This window comes from Coregonus lavaretus (assembly GCF_964263955.1).
Source record: "Coregonus lavaretus genome assembly, chromosome: 6".
NCBI lineage: Eukaryota > Metazoa > Chordata > Actinopteri > Salmoniformes > Salmonidae > Coregonus > Coregonus lavaretus.
This window is the reverse complement of record NC_139993.1, coordinates 3,060,233-3,073,681: the sequence shown is the minus strand read 5'-3', so window position 1 is coordinate 3,073,681 and position 13,449 is coordinate 3,060,233. Positions and strand designations below refer to the sequence as shown.

Sequence of the window (13,449 nt, the reverse complement as noted above, 5' to 3'; positions counted from 1 at the left end):
GTCGGGGGATTGTGGAGGCTAGGTCATCTGATGCAGCACTCCATCACTCTCCTTCTTGGTGAAATAGCCCTTGGTAAAATAGCCCTTACACAGCCTGGAGGTATGTTGGGTCATTGTCCTGTTGAAAAACAAATGATAGTCCCACTAAGCCCAAGCCAGATGGGATGGTGTATCGCTGCAGAATGCTGTGGTAGCCATACTGGTTAAGTGTGCCTTGAATTCTAAATAAATCACAGACAGTCTCAACAGCAAAGCACCCCCACACCATAACACCTCCTCCTCCATGCTTTAAAGTGGGAACTACACACGCAGAGATCATCTGTTCACCCACACCGCATCTCACAAAGACATGGCGGTTTGAACAGAAATCTCCAATTTGGACTCCAGACCAAAGGACAAATTTCCACCGGTCTAATGTCCATTGCTCGTGTTCCTTGGCCCAAGCAATTGACTGACCTTCATGTCTTTAAGTAATGATGGACTGTCGTTTCTCTATGCTTATTTGAGCTGTTCTTGCCATAATATGGACTTTGTCTTTTACCAAATAGGGCTATCTTCTGTATACCCCCTACCTTGTCACAACACAACTGATTGGCTCAAACGCATTAGGAAGGAAAGAAATTCCACAAATTCACTTTTAAGAAGGCACACCTGTTAATTCAATCAATTTTTCAATCAATTTTATTTTATATAGCCCTTCTTACATCAGCTAATATCTCGAAGTGCTGTACAGAAACCCAGCCTAAAACCCCAAACAGCTAGTAATGCAGGTGTAGAAGCACGGTGGCTAGGAAAAACTCCCTAGAAAGGCGAAAACCTAGGAAGAAACCTAGAGAGGAACCAGGCTATGAGGGGTGGCCAGTCCTCTTCTAATTGTAATGCATTCCAGGTGACTACCTCATGACGCTGGTTGAGAGAATGCCAAGAGTGTGCAAAGCTGTCATCAAGGCAAAGGGTGGCTATTTGAAGAATCTCATATATATATATATATTTCTTATTTGTTTAACACTTTTTTGGTTACTACATGATTCCATATGTGTTATTTCATAGTTCTGATGTCTTCACTATTATTCTACAATGTAGAAAATAGTCAAAATAAAGAAAAACCCTTGAATGAGTAGGTGTTCTAAAACTTTTGACTGGTAGTGTACATACATAAATGCATACATACATATGTCTCTCGACAGTCAATGCTTATACGCCTTTAGAGGTCAACTGTTGGTTGATTGCTGTGATAAATGGCTAAGTGCTCTGAAAATATAATTCGATTGACATTTTCATAGAGCCAATTTCTATGTCAACAAAAATAATTTGATTAGGCCCAACTGATTGAATGATCAATAGACTGAATACTGATTGACATACAGTCCCTTGATTCCTATCTAAGTGAATTGATCACAGTAAATCCACAGTGAATGGTAGTATAGCCATCCACTTGCTCAGGGAGCGGTTATCAGGGTGTGGGCCTGAGTCACCCTGGATGATGACATAACATTCTATAATGGCCATAGTCTCACTGTGGCTCAACATTCACTTACAGACTTTTTTATAAAGACATTGGTTGCGTCTCAAATTGCACCCTTTTCTCTATAGTGCACTCTAAATTGCACCATATTCTCTATACTTTTGACCAGGGCTCTGGTCAAAGGAGTGCACTATATAGGAATTAGGGTGCCATTTGGGACGCACACATTATATGTGTATGGATTTAATGGATCATGATGTAATCCTGTATTAGAAGGACACACAGTCATCTCCCAATCATAGAAACCATCAACGTAGAGTTCAATACTGTATTTCACCATTTAAACCACTCACTAATGGATCAACATTAGCTAGATTGCCATTAATGTGATGTCATGAATGTTTGATGACATCATGCTGTGAATATCAAGCAAGCAGGAAGAGACTGGATTGGAGCCATAATTAACTATGAGATTAGCAAACTAGAAAGAATGTGTTGAGAAAGATAGGCCATGTTGATATACTAGAAATCTGCAGAGCTATGTAAATACAAAACAACATTCCTCAAAGTATTATATTTTCTAATTGTTTGTTTTCTCATGCAAATCCATTGACAAAGAAAAAAAGAATGGCAATTTAAGCGGAGGTTAAATCCATGAAATCCCATTTTCTGATAAGGAAGGTTTTGTGTTTGTTGTTGTTGGTGTGTGTGTGTGCGCGCACACTCAGGCCTGTGGTCCACAACGTGCAACATTCTACTGGCCTATGTGAGGCGAGGCCGGGTAGGCAGGGCTTGGTGCTCTGTCAGTCCACTATCCTATCTCCTCCCTCTAGTAAAGCCAAGAACAGACTGTGCACTGCACAATGTAGCTACTAATCACAAAACCAATGGGGGGGTTTCCTCTATGCACTCCTGTCTGTGGCAGCCAGGCTGCACTATAGAAATTGAATTACTAGAATGAGAATCCCATGAGGGTGCAGTCAAATTGCGGTGGCCTGGGTTGTTTCCTGTTCTACTCATTCTAGTTCTATGGTGTTTCCACTCCTGTCTGTGGCAGCCAAGCAGCACCATAGAAATATAATTACTAGAACGAAAAAGAAAACCCTGACAGCACCATCGAAATATAATTATTCTAACAGGTAAAACACTTCAGGCCATGGCAATTTGACTGCACCCTCATAGCATTCCAATTATAGTGATTCTATTTCTATGGGCAGAAGCACAGCCCTGGCCTGCATCATGTATGGGAGCTCTATTACTGGGTAAGCCAGTCCAGCCGAGCTGGTGGCCCCAATTCACATAGAGGAAGAGGAGAGATGGGCCTAACCCGAAGCCGAGGGTAATTCAGCATACATTTGACAAATGGACAACCGGAATCCCAGAATGTAGGGCTTGTGCACATCTGCAAAAGGAAGACGAGGGAGGGGGAGAGAGAGAGATGAGGGTAATGGGCTAGCCACCATCGGAATGCTGAACAGCTCTACGACTACAACTCACACACACACAACATATCCAGGACACCACCCAAAGATTGTTTGAAGGGAGAAAACACTGCAGAGGGATGGAGAGACAAGGACAGCATTCATGCGCTGGGAGAGGCCAATCAAAAGAGCCATTAACTAGCACATGAGACCAATCGCATCAGAAGAAGAGCAGCAGCTCGGGCAAACGGGTGTCTCCAAACGGTCACGATACTCCCTCGAAATTACACCTAGCTAGTTCCTCCAAAACAATGTAACAATAGCAACAGAGAAAAGTTGTCCATATGTAGCCTAATTTGATCAAAGCAAATCTTATAATGCTATAAATACTGAACTTTAACCCTTCATATTCCTCACGACTGCAACGGTGGAAATGCATCTAGTCACCATTTAAGAAACCAATGCAAGAAATGTCCTTAAAATCTAGAAATCTATGAAAATATAAACACTAGTCTCCCTCTGAAAACTATTCCTGTAAATTGCTGCTATCCCCATTGGTCATCTCACCAGGCATCACTCCACTCTAGCTACAGTTGGAAGTACACCAGAGGGGGTATACAGCAATGTCATTGAAGCCAGACTGTAGTCCAAACTCTGAGTCATGCTAGACTACAGCAATGTGTGGGACTATTGCTGGTCTGGCTATCAGTACATTACATCTCTCTAAAGGGTAAAAGTAGGACAAAATGAAGGTCTTAGAACAAAAATACATTTAAAAAATGGCACTGAATGTAGCTGAATGTGGAAGTCCTCCCATTTAGTGTGTCTGGAGGTGGTATGTTGTGCTTCCCAAATGGCACCCTATATAGTGCACTACTTTTGATCAGAGCCCTATGAACCCATCCTTTGGGCCCTGGTCAAAAGTAGTGCACTCTATAGGAAATAGGGTGAAATTTGAGACGCCACCATGGTGAACTTGGGACTGCAGAGTACTGGAGATAGAGATAGCCTTGGGGGACCAAAGGCTGTACCCAGCACATGAGGGAGCTTCAATGTGAGCCCTGTTGTGTGTGTGTGTGTGTGTGTGTGTGTGTGTGTGTGTGTGTGTGTTGTACGTAAACCGCTATCTGCGTGCACAATTATCACATTGTGTGCCTCAGCGCTTCCTATCCTCACTCCCACTGCCCACAGCAACAGACAGAGCTATTGTACCCCCAACCCCCTACTATCAACCCTCTCTATCCCCCATTTCTCCCTCCATCTTTCTCACCCCGAACCCCTAAATCACCCCTCCCCATACCATGCCTCCCTCCCCCTCTCTCCCTCCTTGTATGTGTTGTCTCCCCCTCAGGCCATGCTTGACATCAAGGGCAGCGCCCACGCTAATCCCCCAGTCCTCCCTCCTGTCCGCCCTAACCTCGCTGTTGCTACATCTCATTTACATCTTTGTGCCCGTCTGTCTGCTGACACGTGGCTTGCTCCTCAATGCAACAACATCCAAGTGCATGCGACTGTGGTTGCATCCCAAATGGCACCCTATTATCTATATAGAATGCTACTTGGGAACGGGCCCTGGTCAAAGGTAGTCCACTATGTAGTGCCCAGTTCGTCTCCCGCTCTGGTTTCTATGGTTTGTATTATGAACCCTGTGCTCTTCTGACGTCACTGTTGTTGATGTATTCCCTCTGTGTTTCTGTAATGGCTGCATATTAACCCTTGTCTGTAATAGGCTTGACCTCCCCTAGTCATCCAACATCGTCATGGTAATGGCAGCCTGATCTCCACATGACCTTCCTTGACAAAGTTAATTATATATACATTCATTACCATGATTTCATTGGTCGTTTGGTCCATGGCCCTGTACAGCAGATGGTATCTAGAATCTAGATGAATCTAATGAATAAGTTGCTTTGACGGTCAGCTTGAATGAAGACCAGACACATTTGGGCTAATTAAAATGACATGTCATCCGGTGAAGCTCCCTCTGAATACCCAAGTTCCCTAAACGTAACCACATTTAGAACAAGAATTGCTTCCTGAATTCCTAGTTTAGCTATAAGCGCCCTCCTGATAATCACGTTGCCATGAATACCAAGGGGAACATGGCTTTAAAATACACATTTCCACCATCCTCCCTCCAAAGGAACTGCAAAGCAATGCGATGTGACTAATAATTTATTCTGCAATGGTACTGAGTGTATTGTCGGAGGGTGGCTAGGCCTATCTGACCCTGATCAGGTCTGTGATTCAATAAGAAAGATACAGATTAAAAGGATCACACGCACTCCTGCGTTAACCTCAAATGGATTACAAACCGATTACACACTGTACACCAACTTAACCCCGGATGCCCTTGCATTTGCCTAGGCATTAACAGAAAAGTCCCCTGTAGCTCAGTTGGTAGAGCATGGCGCTTGCAACGCCAGGGTTGTGGGTTCGTTTCCCACGCGGGGCCAGTATGAAAAATGTATGCACTCACTAACTGTAAGTCGCTCTGGATAAGAGCGTCTGCTAAATGACTCAAATGTAAAATACACACATAAACGATGCATGGGATTGATTTAAACCTCACTTTCCCACAGTAGATGAACCAACCTGATCCCCTTTTCTGGGGCACCGACCGAAACTGATCTGGGTCCAGTATAGTTAGTGTGGCGTCAAACAGAAACCATTTGACCTATTACTGGCACACCTGTTCCACTTTGGTACAATAGCCCCGGTACATTGTGTCACCAGTTGATTGTGTGTTCATTCAGCTCCATATTAAAGCCATATGAAACCTCCCTTCAGAACAGGTCTGGATAGTTTGCCACCCACAGTGGAATGGGCCAATGGAGCGGTGACGTTAATCATACTCCCAGAGACGCACCACACAATGAACTGATGTGAATCATTCCTGTACATTACTAGACACCAGTGATCCTAGAAAACAAGTGCAACCAAGACAACAGCTCTGGTGAAATGGTTGCCTGGGCTTGCTTATCATAATAAAGGGCAAGGCCCTGTTCACCTGACTAGGTGGGGATATAGATAGGGGGGCGTGGTAGTGGGCGTGGCCAACAGCACCTTCTCCAACCAACATTTGTAGAGGCCCTCCCCTGACGCAGAGACAAAATGTTGCTGTTTTAAAGCAAATGTTTCTGCTATTCGCAATTCTAGACATTTTGCCATGGGGAAGAGAGAACATTTTACAGTTTTAAAGCTAGTTTCCTGCAATTCTACACATTTTGTTAGGGAGTTAAGAGAAAAGAAATGCAGTTTTAAAGCAAATTTCCTGCAATTCTACAAATTTTGCCATTGCAATGAGAGGAAATTACAGTTTTAAAGCTAATTTCCTGCAATTCTACACAATTTGCCATGGCTTATGCTGTTCCCCAACTTCCGGACAAGGGGGCCTAGCTCCTCTCCAGACCACCCCCCAGGCATCCTCACTCAATAACATGTACTGCTCGTCAAACATCTCATTACAAAATCATGGGCATTAATATGGAGTTGGTCCCCCCTTTGCTGCTATAACAGCCTCCACTCTTCTGGGAAGGCTTTCCACTACATGTTGGAACATTGCTGCGGGGACTTGCTTCCATTCAGCCACAAGAGCATTAGTGAGGTCTGGCAATGATGCTGGGCGATTAGGCCTGGCTCGCAGTCAGCGTTCCAATTCATCCCAAAGGGGTTCGATGGGGTTGAGGTCAGGGCTCTGTGCAGGCCAGTCAAGTTCTTCCACACTGGTCTCGACAAACCATTTCTGTTTGGAACTCCCTTTGTGCACGGGGGCATTGTCATGCTGGAACAGGAAAAGGCCTTCCCCAAACTGTTGCCACGAAGTTGGAAGCACAGAATCATCTAGAAGTCATTGTATGCTGTAGCGTTAAGATTTCCCTTCACTGGAACTAAGGGGCCTAGTCCGAACCATCAAAAACAGCCCCAGACCACTCATTATTCCTCCTCCAAACTTTAGTTGGCACTATGCATTGGGGCAGGTAGCGTTCTCCTGGCATCCGCCAAACCCAGATTCGTCCGTCGGACTGCCAGATGGTGAAGCGTGATTCATCACTCCAGAGATTCCACTGCTCCAGAGTCCAATGTTGGCAAGCTGTACAGCACTCCAGCCGACGCTTGGCATTGCGCATGGTGATCTTAGGCTTGTGTGCGGCTGCTTGGCCTTAGAAACCCATTTCATGAAGCTACCGACGAACAGTTCTTGTGCTGACGTTGCTTCCAGAGGCAGTTTGGAACTCGGTAGTTAGTGTTGCAACCGAGGACAGATACGCGCTTCAGCACTCGACAGTCCTGTTCTCTGAGCTTGTGTGGCCTACCACTTCGCGGCTGAGCCGTTGTTGCTCCTAGAAATTTCCACTTCACAATTACAGCACTGTTGACCGAGGCAGCTCTAGTAGGGCAGAAATTTGACAAACTGACTTGTTGGAAAGGTGGCATCCTATGATGGTGCCACGTTGAAAGTCACTGAGCTCTTCAGTAAGGCCATTCTACTGCCAATGTTTGTCTATGGAGATTGCATGGCTGTGTGCTCGATTTGATACACCTGTCAGCAAAGGGTGTGGCTGAAATGGCCAAATCCACTAATTTGAAGCGGTGTCCACATACGTTTGTATATATAGTGTATCTGAGTGACTCAAACATTATAACAAAATCAATGGGGGCCCCATGCCAAGAAATTTGGGGAATTTTAGGGGAAACACTGCCATGTTGTTTTTGTATTATTACCCCTCTAGTATGTGATGTCTCTGAAACAATACAGTTATACTGATCTGTAGCATCCTGTATCTGGGCAAATAATGGTTTGCTTTGTGAGTAACTTTAACTAGTTACCATTCTATTAGCGCTTTATTCCGTGCTGTAATGTAAAGTGCTACCAAAATAACAAGAACAACAACAGACTAGAAGGGAGCTTGTAGTAGCTGCAGTAGGGCAGGATACTGGAGTTTTAGGCTTGGTATGTCAGGTCATGGAGTTGCTCCCAGTATCTCAGCGTCAGCAGCACAGCAGGATAATGGAGTACAGCCTTTAGCACAGGGCAGGCCTCTGCTGATTGCTACAACCAACCAACCACAGTGAGAGTCAGTGTGACGGACAGACAGACAGACCCTCATAGAGATGCACAGACATACAGAACCTGACAGCAATCCAGACAGACATCCGGACTGGTAGATGATATCCCTCCCTCCTATTACTACGGCCCTTATTGTGGCATTCAGCAGTTTTGTACGGCAGCAGCACGCCACTGCCAAGCCGGTGTAAAACACAAAGACTGTTTATCCTGACAACATCACAAAGGCCTATTAGCTTACCATTCATTCACAGTTCACCTCTGCATAGATTGCCGTAGCAACAGCAAGTAGCAGGGATGATGAGTAAGAAGTGGAGGTTTAGACAGCTGTATGTGAATGCCAAGTGTCACTTTTACTGAACTTTAATGTTAAAATGTCCCATCCTTGTGTGTGTGGGGGCGGCATTTCATTTCAAAACAAGGTCATAAGGATGTGTGAAGATCAGATAATTGTTTTCTTGAGAGCCAGTGTGTTTCACTCCCTCTCTGTATGGTGAGTGCATTTCCTAGATAAGGCTAAAAGCAATGACTTGATTTCTCACTCAACACACACCCTGTGCTGATGAAATCTACCCAGCGCTTTCACTTGGTGGTGCATGTCTCTAGTCTGTTCTATTCTAGTGTTTATAATATTAACCATAATTAGTCTGAAATGCAAGGTAATTTATTCCTTAAACATTAGTCCCCAAAAGAGACTGAATGCAGACGCCTGGGGCAGAATATTTCACTTTTTAATAGTCAGCCATAATACCCCTTCCATAATTAAAATGTTAGCCGCAATTCATACTAATGTCTGAGATCTTTCGCTCTCCTTTTGGAGTAAAGCCAACCCAAGGGACATCCATTTCTGACTACAATATTCTAACGGCTGTATCATGCGTTCACTAGCAAATAGCATAAATCTGAAGGACAAAACCTGCGTTGTATAGGCTACAAATAACTAGCTGAGGATGTAATTCCGTATGCTTTTGCCTGTTTCGGTTTGTGTGATGGCACTTTGCCTGGATTTAAGGCCAAAATGCTGATGCATATGGCTGCTACCGTACAACAGGCTCTCGCGCTGCAGATGATGCTTCAGCTCCAGCATCTGTCACCAATTCAAATGACAGCTCGAGCCTATGTCTTGCAGCGCAATGTGACAAGAAGAAGGCTATTCAAAACATTGCATCGATTGTATAACGATATGAAATTGAGGCCTCGCCGGCGAAGGGGCTACAATGTGTCCTCTTATTTCTGTGCGTAATACAGTAGGCTACAGAAAAAAATAACGGGGTTTGTAGCCTATTTCGGCTATTTTCTTTTTCGCTTGCCTTCCCTTTCCATTTGAGGGGCCTATTCGCTCTCCGACAATATGCAAATGAAGACCACTGTATTATTTCGACAAGAGAGAAATTGAGCAGTATTAGCACCGCTGTCGCCGAGTAACCTCTGATGAAGATTAAGGCTTCCTTCTCTGTGCTTTGTTTTGGAGCAGAAACGTAAACTTCGCTCGATCCATCTACATGCATAACAAATATTTATGTGACACATGAAATTATAACAAGAACAACAACAGTAAATAATGTCTAGATACATTTATAAATAAAACAGCAATGCCCACCTGAATGTTCCCATAATCGAAGCGGCTCTTGCTCGTAGCTCCTATGTCATTCCAACACCTGGCAACCACGAAACTAGCCCAGAATAAAACCTTCACAATGTCGACTTCGCCGCCTTAAGAAAATTACAGTGCGAAACGCGACGCCGAAGCCATCGCTCGTGCTGCTGTTTTATTAGAAAATGCGAACTCGCGCGCCTGTCCGTCTGTCTGGAGCTTCCTCAAGAAGACCTATAACTAGCTACAGGCGACAACTACTAGACAGGGAGCTGTCCACCCTTTCTCCCCTGTCATCCCCAACTATGTAATAATACAAATAAGGCAGACATTAAAATCAATCATTAATAGAAATCATAAACAGAATGGCGTGCTTCAGCGTTTCTACAACGTTTGCCATGAAGTGGTGCAAACACCAATCAGATTACAACACAGACATGATTGGCATGTCTAAAGCCAATGAATTGGCTTAATTAAGGTACCATTTGTAGTGACACGGCAATGATCCACTCATGCCTATTCTTTATTCTGCGGGGAGGCGGGGCTTGCAGGTGTCACCGGCATACAGTGGTGTACTTGCTGTAAAGCGTATTCGAGATTTGTTCCCTCTCAAGAAAGATAAAATGAGAGAATTTTTTTAATGTAACTCTTTTTATGTCAATTGCAATTAGGTTAGGGCATTATTATAGCCTATACTGGGCTATGACTGGCACAGTGAACATACTCATGACAATGATACAGTAGACAGCAAATTGACCTTAAGAATCTATAGCATGCAGGTGGGTCTGTAAAACATTTTTTTTATTGAATTAAACTTGTTTCCCAAACTCCTCTTCTGCACAGTTACTTTTTGCATCTTTTTTTGCAGGGGAAGCAAAATATTTTTGCCAGGGCGGCTGTGATCCGCGGGAGGAGAGCCTGTTTTTTCTTCGGCTCATCTGCAGCCACGGTACCTGAACAGGTGACAGAGAACAGGGCATGAAATCAGGGTCGTCTTCATTAGGGCACACAGTAGCAAAATGTTTTGAAATGGAAAACAAAAACAAGCATTTGTTATTGGCAAGTTCAAGGAAGTTCCTCCCTGTTTTAGTCTGTTGTCTTCCATTTAGTGTCTAATGAATAAGACCCTGATAACTTCATCATAGTCTCCTGTCCTTACATTACAATAGTGTGCTGAAGACAGATGCACATGTTGACTGACAGAAATGAGGACTTACTATCATTGCCAAGAGGAGCCACCTTGTTCTTCTTCTGGTCCTTGTTATTTCCTCGCTTCCTCTCTCCTGACTTCCTCACTTCTTCCTTCATAGCCTCTTCCTTCTCTTTCTTCTTAGTAGAGAGAGAAACAGATATGAGTCGATGCCTCACAATCAAACTGCCCAATTATCTAAACAATCTACTGGTTCTTGGCTGTCTCACCTGTGTGGAGGTGCTGTCCTCGAGGTCTGTGGAGAGGGCGCTGCTTCTGGCCTCGGTGCTCTCAGTAGGGTAGCTAATTACCTGGGACCTCTCGGAGATGGCTGAGCTTACACTGGTCTTCTCCAAACCAGTGCTGTCATCAGCCATCTCCTCTAGGTCCTCTTCCAGGGTTTCCCTCCGGGCCAGGAGCTCCTCGGTGAGGGTTACGTCACTCCTTGAGGAGGTTAAGGAGCGTGACCTCCCACTAGCACGGCTCCTCCTGGCTCCAAAATGGCCGTTGGAACTCCAGTCCTCGGAAAAGTAATCTATGACTTGTGCGATGGTGTCCGCCATGCACCCGATGGCTCCCTCGCCACCAGAGCGTGCGGCACGCAGTTGAGCCCGGTTGGAGTCCGAACGCAGACACAACCTTTTAGCCGCAGTCTTCACGATGGCCTTCACCGCATCCTTCCCCCTGAATTGGATGCTCTCCTCCAGGCCGAAGAGGACAGAGATGTCAGCATACTTCAGGGCATGCTGGACCTCCACAAAGAGATTCTTCATCAGCCTGAAGGGGTCATTGGCCCTCCTTGCCTGGGGGGACTCTGAGGCCTCCAGACGGCACATGATGCCCTGGAGGATAAACTTCAGGGTCTGTGGGCTCATGACGGTGGCACAGGGAGTGCTGCGAAGGAGGATGTCCTCCTCAATAAGGCTCTCGCCCGGTAGTAGGGAGGGAATCTTCTCCAGGAGGTCCTGCCTGGCCTTGGTGGGCATCAGGGAGCTGTCACTCACCTCGGAGACCTCAGCTCCCCCCACCTCTTCTTCCAGGGTCTGGGAAGGAGCTGCCCGTGCTGCATGGGTAGTCGTCCTTCATGGAGGTGCTGGGGACTACCTCTTCTTCATCAAGGAAGGGTTTGACCTTCGTGAGGTTAGGGACCACCTTCTCTTCATCCTGGCAGGGTCTGGGCAGCAAAACGTCCAGAGTCCATGCTGCCTGGGTTGAGGTGGATGGTTTAGGGTATGAGACAGTCATGACACTCACAACCACCTCCTCTTTGTCCTTGGGTGAAGAGGAACACGGAGTGTCAGGGAACCTGTCCCTGGCACCGGAATCCATTCCTAAGAAAACACACTCATATTCTGAACTGGTTCAAAGCCACATCCATGTATAGCACTATGCAGTATCTAGTACATTTACTATAATGATAATACACTGGTTATTACATGGTTATTACTGGTCATATGGGTAAAACAGGTTATAAATGTACCTTTCTGGATGATGAGCCTGGCCTTGTAATCGTCGTTGCAGGTCCTGTTCAGGATGTCTCCCACCCTGGTGGTCAGGACCTGGTAGATGGCCCCTAGTCAAATCAACATTTATTTAAAGCAGGGGTGTCAAACTCATTCCATGGAGGGCCGAGTGTCTGCAGGTTTTTGTTTTTTCCTTTCAATTAAGACCTAGACAACCAGGTGAGGGGAGTTTCTTACTAAATAGTGACCTTAATTCATCAATCAAGTGTGGAGTGAAAACCCGCAGACACCCGGCCCTCTGTGGAATGAGTTTGACACATGTGATTAAAAGTGTTACTTCACACACAAAATGTCTCCAAACACTTTATAGAAAAATAAGAAAAAAAGAGGAGAGAGAAAAGGAAAATACCCTTCATGACAATAAGGGAAAAGAGAGAAGGGGAATGGGAGGGGCAAAAGACGATATAAACAACATAATAACTAACCTAGTGCCTCCTTGTTGTCATCGGAGAGGGAGCCGGAGGACTGGAGGGTCAGGGAGCTGTCCCTCTCCAACTGAGCGGCCCACCTCCCAAGAGGCTCTGCCCCCTCCTCCTCCCTAAGCCCACGTGACCAGCTGGAGTCACTGTCCCACAACTCCTCTTCGCTGGATGTGGAGGTGTCCCCCCAGCCATCCCTATACATCCAGTTGAAGTTGTCATTCTACATAATGTCTACCCGGTGGGGTGGTCGGCAGACCCAAGAAGTTCTCCAGCAGATTCTTAATGGCCCGTTGGATGAACATATACAACACGTCTGTGAATAATTCATTGGAGAGCCTACGGTTGGCAGCCAGGTCTTTCAGGATGGGCTCGGACCTGCTCTGGCGGGCCATTGGCCTCCTGCCCATACCGGTGTCCAGAAGCATCTGATACACCTTGCAGATGAGCTCCTTCCCAAAGTAGTGGACCTTCCCCCTGAAGATCCTGTTGACCAGCCTCCATGAGGACAAGATCTGCCCCAGGGGTTCCACTGCCGGGGTGAACTTCATGTCCATGATATCATTCAGTGAAACATCATCCTCACTGCTGAACTCCTGGTTGAGTTCCCGGTCAGTGTCGGAGTGCGTCAGATGATTAATAACATCAAAGATGTTACTGGCTGTGACTCCTGCCTCTCTGTGGCCGGTGGTGGGAGTGGTGGTCTGGCTGCTTCTTCTGCCGCCATGCCCAGACCTGGGAAGGCTGGGAGTGCTGGCAGTCTGGGTCTC

General features: G+C 45.7%; 1 protein-coding gene across 1 annotated transcript in view; it reads right to left on the bottom strand.

Annotated features, from left to right (window-relative positions):
• Nucleotides 1-9,948, bottom strand: part of LOC311131306 (EVI5-like protein) — a 31,715-nt gene extending 21,767 nt beyond the window's left edge. Inside the window, exon 1 of the mRNA XM_084164203.1 lies at nt 9,555-9,948. The gene's annotated coding sequence lies outside the window, so the exon portion shown is untranslated. The remainder of the gene's footprint in view (nt 1-9,554) is intronic.
• Between the last annotated feature and the right edge of the window lie 3,501 nt (nt 9,949-13,449).